Here is a 17,510-nt window from a genome sequence, read left to right on the forward strand (position 1 = left end):
CCTTTGAAAAGGCCCTCACTCTTTTAGATTGATTGATTGAATACTTTATTAGCAAGATTACAAAAGCTATGCTAGAAGGATAACACGAAAATCCTGTTGGGCTTGTTTCCATTGTTTCCATTGTACTCAATTCATCATCAAGACATACAATACATACAATTACCTAACAGCAACAACACTAAAAGCAATAGTATATATATTTACAGAAAAAAAGTGGCGTGGGGTGGGGGGTGGGGCAGAGAATGCCACTCCCACAGGGCTCCTTCAGTGGAGCTCACAGGAGTGTGTTGTTTGACTCTCTGGGGGCAAGCTTGTAGAGGGGATAAAATTGTCGAAGTCCAATTGTAATTTGAGGACTGCATGTTTTTATAAGTCCGTTTTAAATGCGGATGGGCAATGAGAAGTTTTATGGCTGTTGGTAGGGCATTCCACATTTTGGTGGCAGTATAAGAATGCATTTTCCACAATGTTTGTGCCGAATTTAGGGGGAACTAAATCAGAGGAGCTCCCTCTGTTGTGGTGCCCATGGGCGTCTCTCACTCTAGAGAAATAATGTTACAGTTAAATGGGCACTGTTCCTCTGACTATTAGACCCATTGCAAGTTGCTATCTGTCTTCCACTTTGAGCCATCCCAGCGTAAGCGACCAGGATGTGGGTGCAGAATATACTCAGTTCGACACTGTAAAGGTTATTCTCAATAACTTTTACTGTAGTCTCTCAGCAAAACAGTACAGTCCAACAGACGTAAACAATGAATGACAAAGCTTCCATAGACATTGACAAAAAGATATGATATGATATTTGAGTTGATTGTTTTAAAAATGACTCCAGTTGTAATGTGGACTAGGGACCTTTAGCCTACAAGAAAAACTTGAATTTACCCAATCATCATACAGTAGGCCCTACTGTATGATGATTGGGTAAATTCAAGTTTTTCTTGTTTTGTTTTTAATATTGTTTGCTTCCTTTTAATCTATGTTTCCTGTTTTATCTCATGCCAGGCCAGAACAGCCGGGAGGGAAAGGTTATGTGTGCAGTGTGTGAGTAGTTACAAAAAAGCCAAACATCATTGCAACCCCAAATTTGAATCACATGGGCCTCTAGGCAAAGTCAAAAGATGATGATGATGATGATTAATGTATTAACGTATTAACGTATTAATTTATTAATGTATCAATCTATTAATGTATCCATTTATCCATTACATTTGTGTTGGGGTTATAGACCAATTATTTGTTTACCAACATTGAGACTGGATGCACAGGTGATTGTTTCATGCAATCAATTCCAAACATATTGTTTCGGGGTGCGCTGGTTTCAGTTCATTCAACCTCCTCTTGTGTGTTGGCTAGTGAGGCGCGTCCTAGCGAGACATAAATAATAATAATAATAATTACACTACATTTTTTACAGAATCGACTGGTGTATGTTACTGAATGTAAAAGTAAAACCCACAATTCAGTGACAGAATTATGCAAAGCTGAGCCGAGAACAGAAAGTTGATTTTGTGTGTTTGTGTGTTTCTATTTAATCAATCGATAAATTCGATGTGACAGCATTTCTGTCCTTTCCCTTTAAGGACGCGCGCGGAATTGGAGCGTGTGTGGAGCGCATGTTGCTACAATGTGTTCAGACGGAATGTCAACAAAAGACTGCAATCACACACTAATATGATGCTTGTATGGAGTCTTTTGCTTCAAAATCCCTTCTCAAAATGTGTACCACGCTCGCACTTAATTCGCTATCGCAACGCACGCATTTGTTATTATCATATTATATCTTATAAGGTATTTGTGTTGTGCGAGCGGTCTGTCTTGGTACTGGTAGTAGTGTAACATGATGCTTTCAAGAGTTACCATCACATGGTGGAAATTTCCACTGAGTCGCCTTGCTTGTTAAATGGGAAGGGTCTCCAACGATCACTTCAGTGATCCGCCTCCCTGCCCACCGCTGCAGCTGTCTGTCCCCAACTATTCACAAGGTAGGATCTCTCTTTTCCTCAGTGATCTCTTGTGATCGGCCCTAATCTGTATTGATCTCGGATAGCTGTTGCCTGGAATCAGCTTACATTTATATATTTTTGGAATTATTAATAAAACAAAAAAAAATGGGGGACGCATTATTTGGTTTATATTTAGAGTTTACAGCTCTATGTAAGTGGTCATTAATTAGACGTTTAACATGTATTATTGTTTTAATCGTTCACATTTTCTTTCTTATGTTTTAGCCAATACATGTATGAAGTTATGATGGGGCTGTTAGTTATCAACAACGTGCTTTCTCCTGCAGCGTGTATGGTAACCGGAAAACTCGCCCCAAAACACGGTCGCCCTCCAAAGAAATTCGCGGACCGCTTGCCCTTAGCGGTTCTTGTATTCTTGTATTTGTTTTACTGAAGATAAGGTTTGAAATAAATGTAGGGTTAGGCATAGTTTTACTGAGGTTAAATTTAAGTTTTAGGCATAGTTTCATTCTGAGTTTACGTTTAGAAATAAGGTTAGGTTTAGGCATAGTTTACTGAGATTACGTTTAGGAATAAGGTTAGGTTTAGGCACAGTTTAGGCTACTGAGCCTGAGGTTAGGTTTAGGCATAGTTTAGGCTACTGAGGTTAGGTTTAGGCATAGTTTAGGCTACTGAGATTAGGTTTAGGCATAGTTTACTGAGGTTAGGTTTAGGAATAAGGGTAGGTTTAGGCATAGTTTTCCTGAGGTTACGTTTAAGAATAAGGTTAGGTTTTAGGCATAGTTTACGTTTAGGAATACCAGGTGGTGACTGTTCCGAGGTCGCCGGAATTGCCCAGGGGCGACTGTGTTTTGGGACGAGCGTTTTGGTATTCGCTGTTAGTTATCAACAACGTGCTTCCTCCTGCAGGGTGTTGTCCGCCAAACATGCAAATTCATCCTGAATTAATAATGTCTCCTGTATTGTGGTTTACCACGTGCTATTCAGTGGTGTTGAGCTGTATTTATTCCCCTTAATTTCCAACAGCTATAGCTGCGTTTATATTAGACTAGAGAACACTCTATTAGCCCTACAGTCGCGCCTGTTTACACTATTGTTTTGCATACCTACCCGCTGTTCCGGGTTGAAGACAAAACAGAAGAGGTGGAAAAAACACTCACATTGTTTACTTAAGTAAATGTATAAATACTGCAAAATAGAAATACCCTGTTAAGTAAAAGTCTGGAATTCAAAATTTACTCCAGTAAAAGGACAACAGTATTGGTATCAAAATGTACTTGAAGTACCAAAAATAGAACGTACTGTACTCATCATGCAGAATGTCCCGTTTCACAAGTTTTCAAATGTATACAAATCTTTTTAAAATAGCAGATCTACAAGCTTTTTCTTTTGTAATGTTTTGTAATAATAATCAAAATCTACAAACTAGTAACTAAAGTTTTCAAATAATTGACATACAATATTTGCATCTGATATGTAGTGGGGTAGAAGTAAAAGTACAGAACACTGGAAATACTCCAGTAAAGTAAAAAATACCTCAAAATTGTACTTAAGCAAAGTATTTGAGTAATGTACTTAGTTACTTTACACCACTGCAAAACAGTACATATTTTGTGGGCTTTATTTATTGCATCAATAATTTGCCACTGTAGCCTACAGTATATCTGCCTGGGCTATACATATCTACAAGTCGAACAAGTATTCATAATGAGACCACTAACATGTTGCATTTAGCATGCTCTCTGGTGATAGGTATACCTGCCAACTCTCCTGTTTTCACATTACATTACATTATTATTTATCACTAATCACTGATAAGTGATAAGTGATAAATAATGTCATAATAATGTAATGTGAAATTGTCTGGCAGTACCGCAGTAGCCTGCTTTTCTTTGATTTTTTTTTTGACTAATAGAGTCACTGTGGGGTATGCATTTAAGGTAAAATAATAATAATAATTACGGGACAGTGTGTACTAACATTCAGTATAATGTATCTAACTAGCTACCGTAAAATATATCTTCATTTCCACTTCCAAGATGGAACTGACAAAGCACAAGTTGTAAACACAATATCAAATGTTTGCTTTAAGCATGGTCACCGATCACCTTTGGTACAACTTGGGATATCACCCTAAGAAAAGAAATACACCCTCTTGTTACACAAGGCAGGCAGGGACAATCTAACAAATGCAGCTTTTTAGATTCTTAAAAGGATCCCTGGCTAATAAGCCAAATATGCCTTAATACATTATAATTGCCCTCTATAACTAAAGTAAAAAATGTGAAACACATTCAATATATTATTTATTTTTAGAAACAGTTAATCTCAAGAGGGGCAATGCCCGTCACAAGTTGATGATGTAATTTGTCCATGTGTGGTCTAGTCCTATGGATTTTATGAAATGCATGTGCAAAAAAACATATTTAAAATATTGATTTGATGCTCATATTAACCTTAGGAAGTATTAAGTGTTTTTTTTATTTTGGACCACACATGGACAAATGACATCATGAACTTGCCCCTATTGAGTGAAAGATGAACTAGTTCTAAAATAAAGAACATATTTAAGGTGTTTTTAATTTTACATTTTAGTTGCAGAGGACAATTATACTGTATTAAGGCATATTTGGCTTATTAGCCAGGGATCCTTTTAAGAAGAGCACAGTGAGTATCTAGCTCTCAAAATAGCTATAATGTATTTTTAAATCCAGTTCAAGAAAGACACCTCTGAGATTAGATCAGCATACACATAACGTAAGTCACAGAACAGCAGTATTTTATTTGAAACTGCACTATTTTAATAATAGCTAGGTTTAGCTGTTTGAAAGTAATCAGATATTCTGATACATTTCCGACTGCTAAAAATACCAGGTTGCTACCACTGAGCTGCTCTGCACTGTACTCAGTGCCTATGCCTTTGACTTAAAGTATGGTGACATCCATGTGAAGTTGCCCAGTGTTTTGCTGCATGTACGCCGGTATACTGTATATACTGTACGTGAACATTAACAGCCAGTCACTCAGTGTTGCATCTTGTGCGTAGTAAAATAATGAATCAATCCACGTTCTGTGAATTGACATTTAAAGTCATATCAAAGTTAAGTATGTGCATTGTGCAACATTAAGTAAATAAGGTAAATTATTATGATTTAAGAGCTATGAAAGTTAATAGGTACATAAAAGGTAAATTATTACCTTTCATAGCTCTGAAATCATTCCCATATCCAGTCTCTTGGCACTTCTGCGAGTGTGGCTAGAGTCAGAAATATCCAGCATTAATATAACTTGAGAGAGAGTGTAAAAATGGCATTTGTAGGTCTCTCAGAAATCAGTATTTTTCTGTGCAGAAGCATCACTTGCCCTGTACAGTGTCAGTGCAGCCGCAGACTGTACTCGCTTTTGTTACTGTATTCATTTCCTCTTACAAAGACTCTTATAAATTCATCAGCACGCAGTTGAGGTACAATGCTGCTGGTATGTTGTTTCAATGGATATTTATTTTACCCACACCTGTCAGCAAGGCATGGCAGAGAACAGTTGTTACTGCTCTACCTTTTTGGCTGCCTGCCACCCCTGTTACATAACAAATGTAAGTCAACTCCTAAAGGCCTTTTAGAGTTGAAGCTCGATCTTCTGGCTGATGCAATTTGTGGAGTGAGAAGGAGCTATTAAATACTCCTAGCACAGAGAATGAAGCCTAAAGTCATGATACAACATCAGGTTAAAAAAAACATGGGTTAATGTTTTTGTCGAGAGCCTGACCTCTATGTTTCGGTCTGACTGATATATTGGCCATTATTTGACTTTTTTTTGTTACATCGGTATTGGAGGTTACGCAGCTGATGTGTCCCTATTTTTGACAACTTTCAACCTGGCGTTCCTATTTTGGGAAAAAAATGTAATTTTAGGCGGAAATGTAAAAAAAAATACAGATCTACAAGCTTACAACGTGTTGCATTGCGACATGTTGTAAGCTTTTTTTTTGTGTAGGGCTTCAGTGGTTAAATATCATAATATCAATAAAGTTCAGTTTGTGTATTTTGTATTTAATTGTTTGCTTGTTCATTGTGTAATAACATATATATTTTTTCATATATTGAAGTTTAATATACTTTTTCTGTTTGCTACTTTGCTTATTAAAGGTTATGAAATACAAACTAATCAAATCTAAGGTTTCTAATTGGTTAGAATTGATTTTGCACTTTTGACAAAATGTTGGTCAAAACATTGGCAATTTGGCATCGGATCCAAAAGTCTTGCATCGGTTGGCTCTATTATTGTTACTATGATGATGCAGATAATCTGAGAAAGGATCAAAGGATATCATGGTCTTTCAAAACACTGTCCACCATGTTCAATTGAAACTGGAGAAGGTGTACAGTACAGCACAGAATACAAGTGCTATTTATACCTCAAGCGTGTCATTATTCAGTAACCTGATAAGTACCATTGTAACCAACAAATGGTACATAAGTCGTCAACAGAAAATAATGTGAGCTTAGAAGTGACAATATATTCTTCTTTCATGAAGCCTAGTCTACTATCATTGAAACAAATCCTTTCATTAAACAGTTGCCATAAAAAACAAAACGTCCTTCATGCCATTCATACTGTATATCTAAGTTAAAAGAAATTACGATTAGATGTCCCTCTCATCAATTTACCCCATTCTGTAAAAAAGAAAAAAACATTCTAAGAGAGAATGCCCGAATTATACAGTACTTAGTTGTGCATGGCTGTCAAGCTGTGACGCGTTGTGAGCTTGTAGAGCGGCTATTTTCAGTGCACGACACCTGCACGCAACTAAGTATAAATCTAAACTAAGGCCACTGTAAACTGCTGATTGTGACCAGATGTTTCTATCAATCAAAATGTTGAAATTGGTCATATAAGCAGAACCTTTTGTTCAAAAGCAAGTTTTATGAATTAGTTCTGATCTTGCTCCCCACAGTCCTACATATATAAGGATTGTGAAAGCTGGTACACCCACAACTGTTCCTTAATGTCTTATATGTCTAATCCTATATGTAAGGTAACATAATGTATTCCAGTTGTTAATGTCACAGGCCGTATTCTATTAGGTAATACCCCCCAGCAGCTATAGGCAGAGCCTTTAAATAATTAGTCTGCACTCAGGGTGGAACTTGCGCAATGAACTGCTTTTGCTAAAGGGCTGAGGGTTGATGGGTTTGAGATTACATTAAGGGTATTGTTGTTAAAACAACCAGTTCTATAATGAACACAAATATTTTTTTCAGGTGTGGGCCAGCATTTTCATCAGCTCATTTATTGAATCACTTTTTTACTTTTAGACAATTGTACTTTTTCATCCTGTATCCTGTATGAGTTCCTCTCTTGTGATTGGGTGAAATTGGTATGCCTACCTTAAAATATAGTTTCTGTTTACTAAAACGCTGGAGAGATGGGGAGACCCTGTTACTGAACTAACACTCCACAGCAATGATTACAATGGAAATATCAAGCTATGTAAAACGTAAACAAAATGTCACTTAACACCCCATTTAAGAGTCAGAGATGGTCATAAGTTGATATCTTCATCAGTAGCTATGAATGAGAGGGAATTCACACCTCAGTACTTTATGCAATCCTGTAAGATCTTTTTAAATGTTATTGTGTAAGAAACAGGTCACTTTTATAGATCCATTGTCGGTATAACGGATACCAAAATATATATTATCTTGGAATTGCAACTATGGAAGTTTCATGAAATATTTAGTTACTTATTTGTGCCAAAGAAATTAACACGAACAAGTACTTTGTGTACAAAGCGTCTCCCTCGGGCTTATGTCATGGTTTGTTTCATTTGGCAGCCGCTCATGCAAATCAGTAGAGAACAAACATATTTTCTGGTTATTCCGCAAACCTGCCATTCTGCTGAATGTCAAGCGTGTCCTAAATATTTGTTTCAGACACTGACATTTCTGCTCATCCTAAGCTGATTTAACATGTTTTGAAATTTAGCCTAAAGCAAGCGTTTGTACAATTTGTAGTAAACCTGTCATGAATGTTTTCATAGATAATGATTTTAGGGTTGTCTAAAATCATTGTCTAAAATAATTTGGCCGCAGACCCCCCATCTGAAAATGTTTTGTGCCTGAGATCCTCAGAAGAGAAGATTTGTATTCAAAATAATTGGAACACTTTCAAGATTTAAAAAAAAACAGCAGATGTACAAGCTTGCAGCAGCACGGCACGAAGTGCCATGGAACTCCTCCAAGGACCCTTGGGGTTCCCCGGACCCCACTTTGAGAACCACTGGTCTATGGTCCTTGAAGGGTTCCAGGGGGTCACCAGCAAGTTTAAACACTTAAGCTTAGCGTTATCTTATTTTTCGTCTATTCGAAAATCGCCAATCTACAAGATGACAACGCATCGCGATGCAATGCGCTGTGAGCTTATAGATCTGCTATTTCTTTTAAAACCTTCTCTTATGGGGGTCACCAGCACAAATTATTTTCTGATGGGGATCCACAGACAAATTCATCTCCATTTAGGGGTCCTAGACATGAAAATATTTGGGAACCGCTGCTCTGGACAACAGAGAGCAATCAAACGGTACGGTACAGTACACAAAACCTTGACCTTGTGTAGAGTTTGACGCTGTTGTAAAGCTGCACGGCACGCCACCATCATCGGCCCACACGAGCCGCTGTCAGATCGATACTGGCTGATAAGATCACCAGAGAGGGTCTGTGAGGAAGAGTTCACAAACAAGGTTAGAACAAGGCCAGGCATACGAACAAAAGGCCAATACATTGTTTACTTAAGGCCAACACACGGTTCAGCTCAGAAGACAATGAAGTCCGTCATTTACGTCAGCATAATTATCGTTGCGGTGGGGCGGAGAGACCTTGTAAAGTTCAAAACTGTTACTTTTCAGGAAATGGAAAAAAGAAAAAAACCTGTGCTCCAATTCATCCAGTGTTGCAATGCTGAATTGGAACGTGGTTGCACTCTATTTTAATGACGTGACACACACATCGCTTAACACCTACACTACAGGTCACACAATGGACAATTGATATGCATCTAGGCTCATTCCTATGTTAATCCACCTGGTGTGAGTCGGGAGCCTTTGTAAACTTTGTTGAGGTGTGAATTTAAAGTAGTTTTAAATCTATGCGTGTGCCTGCGCGTGCTCCTGGTCAAGTAGGTTCCTGCACGGCGTGCAAGACCGTCCCATGAGCAATGCAACCCTGAATGCATCCAATGTAGTTATTATTTAGTAACAAGCTCTTGTTAATTCTTTTCATTGGTTAAGTATTTATAAACCCCACAGACAGACTTAACCACTTTTGACGCGTCCCTACTACCAAAATAGCAAAAATAGACGTTGCTTGTGAGCTTGTAGATCGGCTATTTACGGTATCTTTGAGCAACACTGTCACACGAAGTGTAAAATAGGGCATGGGGGGAAAAAAACATAAAAAGATGCAATATTGAGATACAGGGTTTCTGCCAGACAGCGATAATGTTTTTTTTATCTCTCTTTAAACAATCTCCTGTTCACCTCCGTTCACCCCAGTTTCAGCACAAGATCATTGCTCTTCTGTTGCCAACTTGTAATTGTAATGGTTTGTTACTCTATATAGTGACCAACCTTGTCATTATACCACAGTTAGTTCTGACCTTGCATGGTGGTTTTGGTTGAGGGCCGTTCTAATGAGTGCCAATGTTTTCCAATAGGAACACATCCACCTGATTTACCTTACCTGTCACCTAGCAACAGCTGCCACCAGTTGTTAGTAACAATGTTGTTTCTTTTCTTCCTATTGTTTTCTCCACTTTCTATTCATAAATGTTGAATAATAAAACTGTGGAATAATAGCAATAATCCACAAGAGGCAGTGCTCTGCAATGAGATTTTGGAACTGGTGTGCTGATCTACGTCACTTGGCCTCGTGCCTCTCGTGTGTTATTGCTTAAAGTATGAAGACTATTTGAACTCTTCTGATATACTGTACAGTAAGATAAAGACACTTATCTAGGGCACATATTTGCGAGTTGACTAAGTGAAGATAATCAGTGGAGTAATAGGCTATATTTGTGCCCAATGTAACTGTAGCTAATGTAAAGTCTTCTTGCTTGTGTGATTGTGTATATCGGTGCACAATTTGTGTGCACTCGCCGTATTTTTGTTTGTATTATTATGTCCTTACAAAAGCAGGAGATAAGCTGATATACTAATTCTCATAGGCATAGATGCATTTCGTGTTAACTAAAATATATAAATAAATATGCTGGAATAACAAGTATGAACATTAAGGATTTTACAGGCTGTTTGTTTGTACAGGCAGCTCACCCTGATCTGTGAGGACATTTGCATCTTAAAAAAACAAGTAAAGTATCTTGCTCAAGTAGAATACTCTGTTACTATATTAACCCATTCAATCCGGGAACACGTCTGTGTCATTTTAGATTTTAGCTATAACCATTATTTTATACTTTGGCTATTCTTGAAAATCTTTGCAAAACCTTTGAATGTATATTTTTTAAAGCAAACATTTGTAAAATATGTTGTTCCAGGGACCTCCAGAAGCAAAGATTTGAGTTACAAATGTTCGCTTTAAAAATATATGTATTCAAGATTTGCAAAAATATTTGCGCTATGAGCTTGTATATCTGCTGTTTTTGAATAGCCAAAGAAATCTAAAATGACATGATGCTTTCCCGATTTTAATGGCTTGAATATTATTCGTATAAAATAACATGTGGAATGTTCAAGTAAAGGTACAAAAGTAGCTCTATTGAAGACTAATCTGTGTAACAGTCACTACGTGAAAGGTCCAATGTGGCATCCTGACCGTGACGAAAGGAATATGAATACACACTACCAACCAATCCCTCTGCCATTCAATGACGCTCTCCAAATTAGTGAGCATAATTTATTTATAAAAACAGCTCTTTATTTTGCCTCCAGTCTGCGTGTAAGCAAGACAATTAACCCCTAACAGCTCCCTGCCCGTGCACTAATCAGAGCCATCTGATCAGCTATCGGCTGGGTTAGCCCATTCAATCAGGGAACGCATCTACAAATGTACCCCCCCCCCCCAAAAAAAAAAAAATGCGCTATGAGCTTGTATATCTGCTATTTTTGAATAGACAAAGTATAAGATAATGGTTATAGCTACAATCTAAAATGACACAGATGCATTCCAGGATTGAATGGGTTAACCAGTAAAAGCTTCCCCTCCCCTGGCACACAAAAATATTACTTCATTAAAAATCTACTTAAGTGAATGCAGAATTACAGATTTTAGAATGTACTTTCTTGAGTACATTCTAAAATCGGTCCATGACAAGGTTACTAAATTACAGTCTCATGAGAGTACTTAGTAATTACTTACTTTCTACCCCCTACCTAAAACACACCTACGTAATGTCAGACAATATTGGACAGACTTTGTACAAACACTGCTCACGTGTGCAGGTTTTGAATTCAAAAGTCAAAATGGTACTAGATGTGAAGTAATCCTAGACAGCAGAATTGCTATGTCATTAACATTTCATTCAGTGTCTGTCCAAAAGAAAAAGAAATACCAGCATGTTGTTGTGTTCATTAGATTTGTGAAATTGCCTAAAATAGGAAAATGAACGGTGTCATCAAATGTCAGGTTTGCGTTCCAAGTACGATTTTATGTAAAGCGACATGTCGATCAGCTTCTGTAATGATATGGTAGCTTGAGTTGATCTTAAAATGTCATACATTTTAACGGGGTCAACCGGTAGTATTTCCCTCCAAATCTTTTTGCCCCCAAAATAGGCAATCTACAAGCTCACTACAAGCGTTGCCAGATTTTCGCACCAGAATAGGGATGCTAGTGGTTAAAATATGTACGTAGAACAGTACACCTGGTCTATCAGTGTTGACCTGGTGCCTCAGAGAGTATATATGTAGAATGTATGACCACTGTGTAAGAGTGGAAAAAGTCAAGGGGTTGCTGATTCTTAACATGCCTTGTGGAATGAACCCCCAGAGCGCTGCACGTGCACTTCCCAAGTGAAAGGACTGATGGGACTTTTCCTCAAGACCAGTGGTTCTCAAACGTTTTCATACCAAGAACCCCCAAATTCACACATATAGCTGGAATATAAAATAGGGTCAAAGTGGTTCAACTGATTTTGATGCTATTAACACATTTTACCCCACTTTGAGAACCACTGATCAAGTCAACAGCATTTACTGTACTGTGAGAGGGAGATAGTTATGGTGTTTGGAGGGTGACGATTAATCACCACTAAATGTGTGTAGAGTGTCATACATGCGTCATTCTGAAGCGCTCTAATCTACCACACAAGGTGATGAGGATATAACATACTAACATACAGAACGTCCATGATGGACCAATTGAAGCTGATCAGAAGTTGTAAATTGTTCATGATCAGTCCATCAAGTTGCTGTGATAATGATTGTATTGATCCGCTTACGTAAGGGCAAAGTGCATGAGTAGAGCACACTCAGTCATGGCACATACAGTGAGCCTCCTAACTGTTTGCATAGTGACACGTTATTCTGCTCGTACGTGGACGGGAATGTCACAAGGACTATGTGAGGTTAAAGTGCAGATTGGCTAAATTTTATTTCTGGGTATTCACACTGTGTTCATACATAGTGCTGCCTACTACCCTGTAGGACCCTCAAAGATGTACCTCATGAATCACTGATCAAAGGCTGTCATTGGATTTTCAAGGCTGGCATTTTGGTTTCTGTTTCTGAGAAATTTGCCCCAGGCTTGTAAGTATTTACATGAGTACATGAAGTGCCTTCGATGTGATTTTAAGCTTAGCTCAGTGTCTTCGGAAACTCATCGGCCTCTATGAACGCCCAATGAGTGCTTTTGATTAAGGGCGCGCTAGACTTGTTGAACTTCTTTGAAGAAGTGTTTTCAGAGTGCTGAAATAGGAGGTTAAAATTGATGTTGAAATGAAATGGGTATTGAACTGTCTGTATTCGAGTGCATCTTGAGAGAACCTTCCTGTTAGGATTGTGCATATATGTGGCGTCATCTGGCGAGCGGTTCAACGACTGCTGGTCAGTGTTATTTTCAGCGTGTCACATGAGGTGCTGAGGTACAGTCTTATTTTAGTTACCTTCAGATTCCACCAATTATGATTGGTGAGAGGTTTGTTAGGACTGTTGGCTTGACAAAATGGTTCAGGCCAAGGTCCAAGGTTACGCGAGGGGGGGTTTACTGCCCAGTAGGGTTATCTCTCTCATTTCAAATGATCAAATACGGTTATTGTTGACAATTGGCCCAAAGTAAGGCTAAGTAACTGTTTGATCCATGGAAAAGACACATCGTGGGGGAAGTAATCCCCCTTCTTTACCAGCTGATGTCAACTTTCCCCTGTGTCCTCCTTGTGTTTATCCAGAAAGAAAGTGATCTTGGTTTGGCCTCCTAACGATTTGGGCACCTCTGTGTACATCAGAGCACCTAGTTAAATTGCAATGAACTGAAGTGGGGGCCTATTGGCCACAGTAACCACTTTTGCACCATTATCCGGAAAGTTGTCAAGGCAGGATGTTTATAATGTGTTATGGAAACGGACGCACAGGGGTTACACTTGGCAGCTGCCCATGTGCTTTACTGATCTTCATTGTTAAACTGAGTAAAGCCTTCACCCATCTGAGTCTGGGTAATTATGTTAGCCCCTCTTAATTTCAAGGAGCCCCAGTTTGATTTGTTGTAGGCCACAGACCCCATTTGATATGATTTTTATTTCTCATTGTTAATTTAACTCTGAGTGTGTATAAATGGAACCAAATGGTTACTTGTACATTTTCTGCGTTACAGACTCATAACGGTACATTTTCACTATCAATCTTTTAGCTGGGGACCCTCTGGCACCCCTTCAAGGACCCCTGGGGTTCCCTGGACCCCATGTTGAGGGGTTCCCGGCCTGATCCCACTTTGAGGTCCAGGCAGTGACGTAACATAATTGGACAGTGTCACCCCTATGTGTATAATGCTGAATACAAATTGGATTTTAATGTTAAAGGAGAGATCCGGACATGTTAAGTGTTATCTTTGATGTGTCGCTAATCACTCACCAACGTAGAAAGGGCCGTTGAGTTATTCCAGAGATTCCCCTATCGTCCAGTCTGGCGACCCCCTCCGTTGGCATAATGGGAGGCGCGTGGAAGGCTGAAATTCGCCTAATATAACCGATGCAAAGTTAGTTTTTTCTCTACTCCTGCTCATAGTGGAGTCTCATGATACTCAAACATGCACTGAATGTCGCGAACGAGCCACCGTTCGTTCAGAACGAGATGACGCTGGTTGCTTGTTTCTTATAGACGCCAGGTTCTATGGAATCCACTATGAACAGGAGTAGAGAAAAAACTAACTTTGCATCGGTTATATTAGGCGAATTTCAGCCTTCCACGCGCCTCCCATTATGCCAACGGAGGGGGTCGCCAGACTGGACGACAGGGGAATCTCTGGAATAACTCAACGGCCCTTTCTACGTTGTTGAGTGATTAGCGACACATCAAAGATAACACTTAACATGTCCGGATCTCTCCTTTAAGATAAGAGTCTGGAGATGACCGGTACTTTACAGTATGTAAACATACATTAGGTCACGTTTTGTGTTTGCCTGCCAGAAACTGTTTTGTCAAGTTCAGTACTAAATGGACAATTGATGCCAGTTAGGGCATGGTGTTTACTGTAAGTCTTAATTACAGGAAGACATGTATTCATACATCACAGAGAGTTTGTAGATACAGGAGGAATGCAGTGGAGGGATGCTTGAAGAATGTCTCACAAATAGTCTAGGGTGAGATGCTAATTCACACAAATATTTTTAAATACAAAAACAAATGGATCGATCTCCAAAATCAGTTTTAAACTGCAACATTTTCCGGTACAGAATATGTACCTTTTTTGTGTTACTGTAAGTCTGTGTTTCCCTGAAGTGATATACTGTCTGTCTACACCTACATTATTGACATAAATCGGGCAGCATGTTATATGGCATTGTGTGTTTGTTGATGTGATTCTTGCCTTGACTCTTGAGCCACAGTGTCACAGTGCGTCTTTGGTTAGCGTTGTTTTGGTCAGTGTGTTTGGGTCCATGGCCATGCTGGTTACACTGGCTATGTGACACACACACACACACACACACACACACACACACACACACACACACACACACACACACACACACACACACACACACACACACACACACACACACACACACAGACACACAGACACACACACACACACACACACACACACACACACACACACACACACACACACACACACACACACACACACACACACACACAAAGGGTTAGTGACCTTACCCCTGCCTAGACCAACCCCCAGCCTCCTACCCGTACCTATTCTGTCACAGGTGGAATGTCATGGGATTGGCCCAGGGGAGGCCTGTCTAGTCACAGCACGGGTGATTGGTTGAAAGACACCCGACTCTCACATGGTGTGAACGTGAACACCCTTGCACTTTCAGCTTTGTGATGCCATTTAAGGAATGCCCCTGTGGCCATTGGAACATGTTGAGTTTTCCATTGTGAAGATTTGGATACCAGTCACGGTCTGTTGAAGTTTTATTGCCTTTTGCTTGGTTGTGATTCTGTTGTCTTGACCGGGACAGTTCTACAGTGATGTTTCATATCCAGGATTCATGGTCTCTGTCTCATTACGTATCTTCTACTGAAAGAACCTAATAACCAGATGGCAACAGAAACCTTTTGTTTGTGTGATATTCATGGCTAAAGACCTGTAGTAAATCTGTCAAATTGACAGACGGCTTCTATTGCTGCTTAAGTGCAGAACATTAACACCACTAATAACTTGAACACATGGTTTTATGAATAATCACAATGTTTAGGGAGTTTCAGAATGCAGATTTAACCTTTTCAGGGTTAGACTGGTGAATAGTGTGTCAAACTATTATTGCATGGGATGCTTCATTTCAGAAGAGCAAGTTATTATTTGAATTATTTTCTATTGGCCTGGCTATTAAATCATTTTAGGTTTGGTTTCTATGGCATGATGTCCTGCAATAACCTTTGTTCTGGGACAATGCCCTGGAAACATCAGTGATGTGTTGTTCTATATATACATCATCATGGCTCAGGCTCACTGAATGAAACTATGAATTGATGATCAATCTTTAGAGAAAATAATATTTGTCAGATTATGTGCATCTCCCACTGTGCATATAATGTTGGCATGTGTTGCTAGCTTTTCTTATTAAATTAGCCACTAACACCCTATCTACTTTTTTGCCTCTACACCAAATAGAGAGTAGCTAACACATTGCGAGCTTGTTATTGGCAGAATGTTAGCCTATGTCTAGAATAGGGACGCTAGGGTTCAAGTGGTTAGCAAGGGACGCAGATAAAACCACATCCTCGAGGCAAATGTGACCTTGGACACAACGACATCCCAACAGCTTGCCATTGATTGGTCAGACAGTGGCACAGCCTCCCTTCACTACAAACAGAGTCCTTTGTACTGTCTCTCAACGTGAGCGTGTGTGAGGGTGGTAGGAGTTTGTCCTGGAATCAGTGTGAGGGGGCATAGAAGGGTGGATGAGCATCCTGTTCTAGGACTGTGCATGCTCAGTAACACAGGAGGCCACCAGGCACTTATGAATTCAACTTGCTAAGTTGTCACAGCCTTTGATGTGCTTTCTGAAATGGCTCCATACAGCTTTGTAGTGCCATTTCGGCAGACGCTTGTGAGCAGCCGCGGGGACAGATGTCGCATGTCACATGATTTTGTCTTTTGTCTTCATGGCACACTGGAAACGTTCATTTTTTTTACATCCTGACATCTTACGCTGTCTTTTTCTTTGTAAAAGTCACTCTCTTTCTCTCTTCATAAGGATCCTGAGTCATTGGGTGTATATATTTTGTGTTTGTCATGTGGGCCTTCGTCACCCCTTTAATGTTTTCGTTCACTCATCACCTTTCGCTGTCTCTCTCCTCCTCTATTGGCTGTGGTAGACAGTGTGTGCCTGTCTGTGGTGCGCGTGTGCATGTGTATGTGGAGGAGGTGTGTGTGTGTGTGTGTGTGGGGGGGGGGGGGGGGTAGGAGCATGTGCAAAGGGGGAAGGGCCTTACTGTCTTGTGTATCTCCCCTTATTGGCCGAGGCGAGCCCTCCCTCCCCCTTTGCTTTAAAAGCCTCCTTTTTCTCACCTGAGTAGTTAGATAACACCGCAGCTCTTCTCTGCTTCAGGTGTCTGTTCTCTCTGTCCTTATCCTTACAAAAGGAAAAGACAAAAAAGAAAATACCTTTTTAAAGCACAGCTGTGGACCCCTCTTATCGGAGCTAGTTGTGAGTGAGTATGCCTGCATTGTGTTTGATGTTTACTTGGGTTTTCGTTGTGTACGTTTCTTGTTCAATACCCATAACTCTGCAGCTGGGTGTGTAGGAACTGGGTGCCAGAGTTGCTGCTCAAGGAGATCCAAAGTGGGTGTGCTCCTCATGTTCAAGGAATTTCGCTCTCAGGTGCTTGGCTGATGCAAGAGTTTGTCTTTGGGT

The 17,510-nt window shown here is 39.6% G+C and overlaps 1 protein-coding gene across 4 annotated transcripts in view; it reads left to right on the forward strand.

Moving 5' to 3' along the window:
* Positions 1–1,869: 1,869 nt before the first annotated feature.
* Positions 1,870–17,510, forward strand: part of slc38a4 (solute carrier family 38 member 4) — a 47,504-nt gene continuing 31,863 nt past the window's right edge. The window contains exon 1 of one of the 4 annotated variants that reach the window (XM_084050219.1): positions 1,870–1,982. The gene's annotated coding sequence lies outside the window, so the exon portion shown is untranslated. Of the gene's footprint in view, positions 1,983–17,182; positions 17,308–17,460; positions 17,478–17,510 lie in introns of those variants that run through there. The other 3 variants (XM_084050218.1, XM_084050220.1, XM_084050221.1) reach the window with 3 other exon arrangements.

The sequence above is a fragment of the Gymnoscopelus microlampas genome (assembly GCF_963454915.1).
Source record: "Gymnoscopelus microlampas genome assembly, chromosome: 23".
NCBI classification, from domain to species: Eukaryota; Metazoa; Chordata; class Actinopteri; order Myctophiformes; family Myctophidae; genus Gymnoscopelus; species Gymnoscopelus microlampas.